Raw genomic sequence first — 9418 nt, 5'->3', positions numbered from 1 at the left:
AGGATTTGATGACTGGATATTTATTACGCTGGAAGCTTACCTTGGCTAAAGTGGAAAAAGAACACATGCCACAGAAACATGGTTCGTACTAATAATTTTCCATCAAGTCAAAACTATATGATGACCTGAGCAGCAAGTGGATGATGTAAGTTTACAAAGTCTCTTGGATTGGCAAAGCAAGAGCATTCTCTTGAATGAGATGGTAAAAACCTCTTAATCGTATTTCTTAGCTTGAGGGTTCTCTGGAGCAAGAGAAGAAGCTCCGTATGGACCTTGAGCAGCTGCATGCTGTCATTCTCAGATCCTGTATGGATTCCTGGGCAGTTCAGATCACCCTCGAGCGTTTTTCGCTTGGCTCTCTCAAGTCCCATACGGACTTCTCTCTTGCTCCAGGAAGCACCCTCAAGTCTAAGAATACGATAAATGTTTTACCATCTCATTCAAGAGAATGGCCTCTTGCTTGCCATCCCAGAGACTGTAAACTTACATCTCAGCCTTGCTGCTCAAATCGTTTCTGCTTGGTCAGAGTTTTGACTTTGTTCTCCTCTGCCTGCAGTCATCAAGAGGTCTGACTGATACCTACCTGAAGGGCTTCTTCCTTGGTCAGCCCTTAGCAATGCTCTTCTTGAATGCCATCTCCTCAGCTCAGGTTCTTTAACCTAAGTGTGTTGCAGAAGAATCTGTGTCTTTAAACGGTTCATTATAGTTCTACTTGAATCAGCCGGACAAATTATTATGTACAAACCTGGTTCTCTGTGGCATGTTATCTTTTTCCACTAGCCAAGGTAAGTTCGGTCCATCATATCCCTATCTTGAGCTGCAGAGCATTCATCCAGCTTCCTTTCTTGGCAGTGCAGCTACGCGTTCAATTTCCTCTTCAGCCCCAGCTCTCCAGTTGTCTCTTTGGTTGGCCTCCAAACTGATATTGACTATTGAGGAGTCCCTCACATCTCTCTTCACAGCCATTCAGATTTTTGAATTTCCTATTATTTTCAAGACGAAGATGTTAGCACACTTAACATAAAAACGATGAAAAAGCAAACTGTAATTGTGTACCAAGATGCACTTGACAGACTGGAGATCATTCTTCTCCTGCAAAGGACACATCTTCCTCCCGTTCCTTCTTTTGGACAGGGGGCAGCCAGTCCGGGGTTTTCATCGTATCAAAGTTCTCCCTTGCATAGATCCAGATCATTCTCAGTTTCAGCACTCTTCAGCAAGGCTGCATCTTGTTGTAAACCTCATCCATGGGACATGTTTGACATTCATAAATGAGCGGACATTACGGGATGGTAAATACAGCACTCCCGTTGAAAAGAAGTTGCAGTATGGGCAAAGTTTCCCTCACTATCATTCCGCGGCGGGCACCCTCAAACTTGTTGTGTTTCACATCCTCTCTCTACCATCGTCACAACTCTGTTCTGACTGAGAAAACCACGGCACACAAGCTGGGTCATGTGACTCGGATGCCACGTTTTTTCATACTCCTCATCGCCTCTAGGACACCAGCAGACCGGACTTGAGACAACCTGAATCAACAGAGCAATGGACATTTACTTCATGTCTGCACTATACACTTCTCTAAACAATAAACCAGAAATTATGAGCTTTTTCTTTGACAGACACAATGCACTGGCCCGTCATTTAACGTACAAATAAGTATATCATTGAATCAGGGGCTTACCTTGTGGTCAAAATTTGGTATCATCATGTTAACCTCAATTGACCCAACAGCCTCTCTCAACCTTCTGTTGCAAGGAGTGGCCCTCAGGGATGACACTGGCATCAGTCCCTTGTACCTTTTATGAGAGTGAATGTCAATGAGATTCTTTTATTATATACAAAATTCTGTATATCCATGTACCTCTGCTGAAGTCAGTCATAGAGATTCTTCTGGGGAAAAACCTTTCCTGCAGACTTTATACCCTCTACACCACCGTTTACACCGAGCTGGTGGTGACCAGGAAGTCCCATCAGACCTGTAACATGACTTACTTATTACTTGTCCTTAATTACCCACGTTGTAACAAAAACAATCACTCTTAGGAAATCTACTTGAGATTAATTGTCTATGTACTCTGAGGTCTTGACATTGGGAACCAGGCAACGCCAAAGTGAGGATGGGGGCTCCTCAGTAGTCATACACTTGCCAAGTTTTCCTGTAGACCAAATGGTGAGTTCTATCATGCATTAAAAACTGAGTTTGAGCATAACTTTGAATACTTATATGAGATACTTTGCAATTTAAACCTTACCCTAAAACGTGAAGACACAGTCGTGCATGGGAACAACCCTCTGACGCTTGTTATTTTTTTTGTTTTTTTTTTTTTTTTTTCCACCTTCTTGTCCACCACCAGTTTGTAAATGTTTTTAAACAGACATGTTATGTTCAAGTGACATTTAATTACTAAGCACGTTCTAACAGGTAGTTAAAAATATACATTATAACTTAAAACGGTAATTTTTCATTTACGGTAGTTACTATTCATAACCCTCAACGCCGGGAGGATACAGAACAGACAGCAGCTTTTCACTGGGGATTTCTGTACAGCTGATAACAGAATATTCCTGGCTCCTTGTTTTCTTGTCCAGCCAGCCAGTGATATTGTATTCACGGTACGGAGGTAGTGCACCGAGGGAAGTGGGCACATCAAGCTTCCCTTTTTGCTGGCTTGATTCCTCACATGCTTGGTTTTGCCAAGAGCTGGATCAACAGCTTGTTAACTTGAAGGATGTGGTTCTGTGGCCTTGGGAACATGCACTCCTCTTCAAGGATGGAGAAGATCCATGGGCTTGTAAACGAGTTAAAGAGATGTCTTAGTGATACATACGTCCAAATTATGAACCAATTAGAATATAATTACCCAAACCAAGTGATTACCTTTTCAATGAGCTCAATTGCAAGCAGCCAAGGCCATGCCAAGTCATGAACACCCAGACAATACCCCCTTTCTTGTACCTCCTCTTGCTCCAGGACAAACATAGTTTTTGGTTGAAGAAACTGTTGCAGTGTTTTCTCATTGGTGAAGTTGATGCACAGCTGTTCAAGGTGTTGAACTGTGATGGGATAAATGAGTAGTATAATCTCTCACAGGGCACAAAAAGATTCTGTCATGAAAACTAAGCCTCTGAATTGTTTGAAATGAAACAATGTCAAAGATTCAAAGCCAAAAATCCAGGACACCAATGTAGAACGTCTTGTTTGCTCTTTTAGTTTCCAAACTCTGGTGATACGGAATGACCATCCACAAGAGACCATCACTCTCATAGAGACTTGGCCAGGCAGGCACTGCGTCTCCCTGGAATCAAACAGGATGTTGATTTGTTTACAATCACACGTCACCATCCTTAAAACGTGGAAATACTGGTATTTCAAATTTTGTAATGAAAAGAATGCCACAAAAGAATCCAAAATAATGTCAAAATATAAGACAAGTACGTACATGTAATAAACAGAAGTCATACCAGTTATCTTCAATACTGAGGTACGTCTTCCCTGGTGACCATACTCATTTCGGACGTTCCCTCTGGGATCGCACAGAGCCTTGAGCATGTCAGCGGAGTTCAGACCCGCAAGATAGCAACCGTCAGACTTGCAAAATAGGTCAGAGATTTTCATCATGATTTGAAACATAAACCAACGTGTTTATACACGACGCTTGGTCTCCATTGACTACATTACATTGCGATGCATGAATTGAAGCCGTAGCGTCGGTAAGTATGAAAGAGCAAAACCATTAGGAGGTTGGGTGAAGGAATTGGTAAAACTCAGGACTTTCACCCAGAGAGTGGGATCCATGTTCCGCTTGTGACGTTTCCTTTAACCACTTCCACAATTGCTATCTGGTTCTACACGCGATAGCTCCAATCGTACAGTAACACGCCGTGGAATTAGAAAGTGGGCGTGTATTTATGTTACAGTCATGATTCTCACATTGGTGATTAGAGGCACAATTACTCTTTCGCAAGCATTATGCTGGCATTAAATACTCACCTCTGTGCCATCAGGATCAGCCCTGTCTTCCCACGCTGCTTTTGGAACTCAAGTCTTCATGGTGGATGGACAGAACACCAGTCATTTGTAGAGTGCGTATCTTCTCTCACCTTGTCACCAGTGAGCCCAGGATATCAATGGCATCTGAGTTCAAAACGGTCAGCCACACAACATAATCACTTCAGAAAAAGCACTTAACAAGCAGTTTTTGATGTTGATATCTTTAATAATTTGAAGTAAAAAATCACTTACATCGGGACTTCCAGCTCAACTTTGTCGTGCAATGCTGGCCACAGTGATCTGACCCCATGCTAACACCTGGGGAAGTCGAGGGGTTGGGTTGTGATGAGTGCCATTTCTGGAGATCCCAAAAAGTGAACACATAACAGAACATGTTTTCATATAAAACTGTTAAACAATGACCTCTCTCAATCTTCTAACCAAGTATAGCAGGGATGTGGCGGTCATCATCTGGAAGAAGATGTGGTAGCCTCTTTTCCTCAGACAGGCTGGTATGTCACACTCTTGACTTTCCAGCAAATCTACAGACTGTTCCTAAATATCAGTCTGACCCATTCTCCAATTCGTATTTGCTTATAAGTTATTCTGATTACTTAAGTTCGCAATAATCAACACTAGCCATTTGCATTGTGCCGAAAGATCTGATGATTACCTTTACCCCTGTTTGGGACAAAGGATTTTTAATTTCCCTCCACATGGCAATCTGTACGGAAACCCTCTTTCATGTGTAGAATATCTTCATACTTAACAAAACGAGAAGAGTTGTCATTCAGAGTTTTGGGCGTACCCATGCCTAACTCAGCAGGGGTTGCTGCAATCATCTGATCCTCCAGTGACCCCCTAATCCAGGTCCAGAAAATGTTTTGTTTTTGAAAAATATTCGATGAGGAAGAGCCTGAATTATAACATACAGGACATACCTTGAGTCGTCTCTTTTTCGGTCCACCAACTGAGATGGTTTGACAAGTTCTGGATGACACGCTTGGTGTCACAGTCTTTCCAGCAGCCAGATGTCACACTAGTATACATAGAACGTTTTTAAATTTTACTCAAGATATATGACTGTCAAACAAAGTCACAAATGTATGGCGTTTTTCCCCTGCTGTAACAGGCTCTACTCAGGCTCGTCTCTACAGACTCGACGCATATTCTTGCGTCCTTTTTTCCATTTGCACAAATGAGTAACGCCTCAGCGTGGCTTGTCACCATGCTACGTGTGATGATGTAATACTTTCAACGGACTACAACAGCACAGTCGGACTACTCGCCATAGCCAGAAGAAATAGTTGGTTTGTCAAAAGATAGGCTGAAGGAAGCAACAAAAATCACAGCTGAAAAAAAACAGGAGTCGGGGAATTCCGACGGAGTTCGATTCGATTATTATTGTGTTCGCTGACACAAAGGGTAAATTAAGTTTCCTGATAACGTTAGCTTAAATTTGGCACGTGTCTAGGAGCCCCGGTCATATTTACTATACGCTTATAAAGTACAAGAACTTAGCAATCATGATTACACACCAAAATATGTATGCTGTGTGTACCTTTTGTACCGTGTGTTCAGACATTCACGCGTTCGATATCGCCGCCGCCGACCGTCCGTGGGCGTGATGATTAAACAACTGGTTAAATCTCTGGTTTTGGACTGCTGTGCTTTGTATAATCTTTATAGAGGCGGAGAGGTTAAAACAACTGGGATGCATCTGGGACAGCAGAGCCGGTAGTGACCACGATCACAGGGTCAGGAACGAAGAACGGTGTGTAGGGGAGGGTTTGCGCCTACTTGATATAGCTAATAAAAAACATTTCTTTATAGTGTGTCTTGTTTTTTTTAAAGTAACGGTGTGCAATATTGGATTAACATGAAAAAGCGCTTAAACCCGTAATATTCACAGGTTAAAAGTGGGATAGGGTGCAGAGAGTAGATAATCTGTCGGTGTCTGCAGACGTTTTTTTTTTAAATTTGCGTTTGTTTCTGGTCACACACGCCGCATCTTTTTGGCTAAAAAACGCAGTGATCCAACAACAGTATCTGCAGTTTCCACGATCCCTTTTGGTATCGCCTCAGCTCGCTGGAACCTAAAACTGAGGTAGTTACTAAAAAAAGTAACCTGGTTGTAGGTCCAGGGACTTTTTTCAATATGGAAAACCAAAAGAGGCGAGTGAGTCGAGGCGAGTCGAGAAGATACACACCGTGGAAAACCCACCAGTTAGTTGTACTAAAATTCGATGATCAAGATGACTGGTTCTCCATATCTGAAATAAACATGCACAATCACATGACTGTTGTACTGCACGAAAACCCCTTATACTGTAAATTCTACTATGTTTTTGGTAATGACTTAACCAGTAAGTGAACGGAAAGCGGTGGGTGTGTGTTGCAGAGACAGAGAAGATTGTGGGGTGGAGCCTCCATACCGTTCTTTCTTGCCTCTATAGCACTTTACACATTCATGATCGTACACTGGGAGCCACTTTATAGGGGTCACAGTGGCACAGAACAACCAGGTAGGTCTGAAACGGAATAAAAGAGATTCCACACATTAACGCTATGTTCCCTCAAGTTTAAACAATCACAATAGTTCTTTATCATTTGGGCAGATGGTTTACGTAGATCATCCATGCTGCCTAACGCTCTTGAGGGTTACCAGCACATAGGCTGTCATGTGGATGGGTCATCATGGCCATGTCCTCAATCTTGTCATACTTGGGCGGGTTCTTGGATGACGTCACTTTCTTTTACTGTGCTGCTCCTGCAACAGGACATTAGAAATAAGACACAATGAAAACTAAACATCTGAATATCCCTGGACATGACTTCATGATACAACTCCTTAGTGTCCCACACTTCAAACAGGACTTTGCCACCATCTTTCTTGGGATTTTTGCTTCAAGTACAGCTCCTTGACAATCGGTCACGTAGCACAAATCTTGGCTCAAATGCGGGACACTTGAGCCTCAATTCTCCTTTCTAGGGTACAAGGTAAATGTGCAGCTGTGCCATAAATGGCATCTCCGGTCAGTACTCATGGTGGCGGTTTACTCCTGTGGTCTATTAACAATTAAGAATAAGAGTATCCTACTATATCATATTTGTAACATTGTAACCATCTTCTACGCCATAGACTGGAAACCCACAATTATTGAATTCCAACTAAATAATTACCATTATACAGTGTGCATAAGTACACTACCCGGGCAGAATATAGTATTTCTTGGCCATTTATTCAGGAGAAGATAAGATAACACAAAACACCTTCTTTCACTCGGTAGTGGTTGGTGAAGGTGAAGCCATTTATGTCAAACAACGTGTGTTTACTCTTTTTAAAATCCATATACCAAGAACACAAAACCTACCCAAAGGACCCTGATCAAAAGTTTACATAACCCTTGTGATGTTTGGCCTGAAACATGCCACCAAGTTGACACAACGGTGCGTTGAATGCACTAAAGGTACCATCCTCACCTGTGATTCTGTGGTGGCTTGTAATCAGTGTGGTATAAAAGGTTCTTAGTGGGTTGGTTGTCGGTGAGGCTCACTGAGAGACCTGCATCTTTTATCCTGCGCACTGGACATTCTGCATCCAGTCCCTGGGAAAGAAAGAATGTCAAGGATCGGTGTGGCTGGGAAAAGGGTATGGAATGTATAAACCGGAAAGTGAATATATCATATGTCTATGCCAATCAGCAGTGTTCAAATGCTACTAAGAAGAGGAATTGAGGGATCTGTTTGAAGAACCAAACCACGGTCATGTCGAGCCAACAAAACTTAAGAGCAACAATGTCACGGAAACTTGTTCGGCTCAAACTTCTGACAAAAATCATTTTGGCGTGATGGAAACCCAAAATTGAAGCTTTTTCGGCCACAGCCATCACACGTACATCTGAGAGGAAGGTCAAACAAGGCCTATGCGAAAGGTAACAAACCATGGACATACTGCTGAAAACACGGAGTGTTGATTGCTAATGTTGTGGAACTGTGTGAGCTACAAAGGCCACAGGAAACTTGGTCAAAATTGCTGGCAAGATGATGTTTCAAATATACTGGAGGACAAATTTGCAATCACAGCCCGAACTGCGCATGGGGACGTACTTGGGACATCCAACATGACAAACGATTAAAACACAAGGCACAGTCGGACTCCGTCATGGCGACAGCAATAAAGAGCGGTCTGGAGCGGCATCTCAGTCATGACCTCATATCATTGAGCTCCACTTGGGGATCTCAAATGGCTGCCGTTCATGCAAGACACCCAAGAATTTACAGAACTGGAGGCTTTTTGCAAGTAAGAATGTGCACTTTACCATCTGAAAAATGTAAGCTCATCCACAACTACCCACAAAAGACTTAGCTGTCATATGTGAAAGTGGGCATACACGGTACTTAGAACCCTGGGGTATGTATACTCATTGGTCGTTTGCTGTTGTCATTATGATTTAAAAAGAGTTAACTAAATTGTTGACAATAAATGGCCTTCCCAAACCCACTAAACCTGAGTGAAAGAAACGTTTTGTGTTAATCGTTCATATTCTCCTAACAAAAAAATGGCCAAGAAATCAAATTCTGCGTTTGTCGGGGGTATGTAACTTTGAGCCACAACTGTACTTCATTCAAATTACAAATCAACAAGTCAGTAGTCAAACAATAGCAGCTAGAATAATGGGTTTCGTTTCTATCTGAACAGTTCCTAAATGCTGGTGTTGTACATAACATCAACACTATATCAATACCAAAATATAACTTTACCATTTTAAAGGAACCATTAAGCCCTAGTTAAAGCCTTTCCCCTCAGATCTTAAGTCCCCCCCCCCGTCAAAATTAGGAATATTAGATTCTTTAAGTGTAAAATAAAATATGACGTTACATGGCTGATTGTTAAAATTAGCACAAAGTTTCATTGTAATCTAATTGGAGAGCAAAGCAGGACCTACGTCACGGAATAACCACACATCTAAACTACATTGCCTAATTGTCAAATAATCAACCTCACGTTGTGTAAAATTGTGATTCTTTAGCAACCAACAAAAAACTTTGTTCTGCAAAATATGTGCTCATTCATGTGCATTACTTCCAACCAACAAAGTCAAAGTTTCTCGTTAGCATGACTCTGCCATAGAAGGGCTAGAAGAAAGTAATATTCATTGCCTATTCACTGACTGGATGGGAGCACAGGTCTTGACCCAGTAGCTTTAGAATAAAAGTTTTACATAATCTACGCCTTTTGAAAAGAATGTGTGCACTCTCAATCCTATTGAAAAACATACAATAATAACATAATTTTACATGACATATTTTGTAACTAACTTGCAAATGAGAACTACATCTAAATGATTTGCTGCATAGTAGTAGACCCCTCACCACACAGCTGGACCGTCAACTGTTCTTCCACACACTGGTTCTAAGGCC

The sequence above is a fragment of the Etheostoma spectabile genome, chromosome 19 (assembly GCF_008692095.1).
Source record: "Etheostoma spectabile isolate EspeVRDwgs_2016 chromosome 19, UIUC_Espe_1.0, whole genome shotgun sequence".
Taxonomy (NCBI): Eukaryota; Metazoa; Chordata; class Actinopteri; order Perciformes; family Percidae; genus Etheostoma; species Etheostoma spectabile.
The sequence above is the reverse complement of the archived record's forward strand: the minus strand, read 5'-3'. Positions refer to the sequence as shown.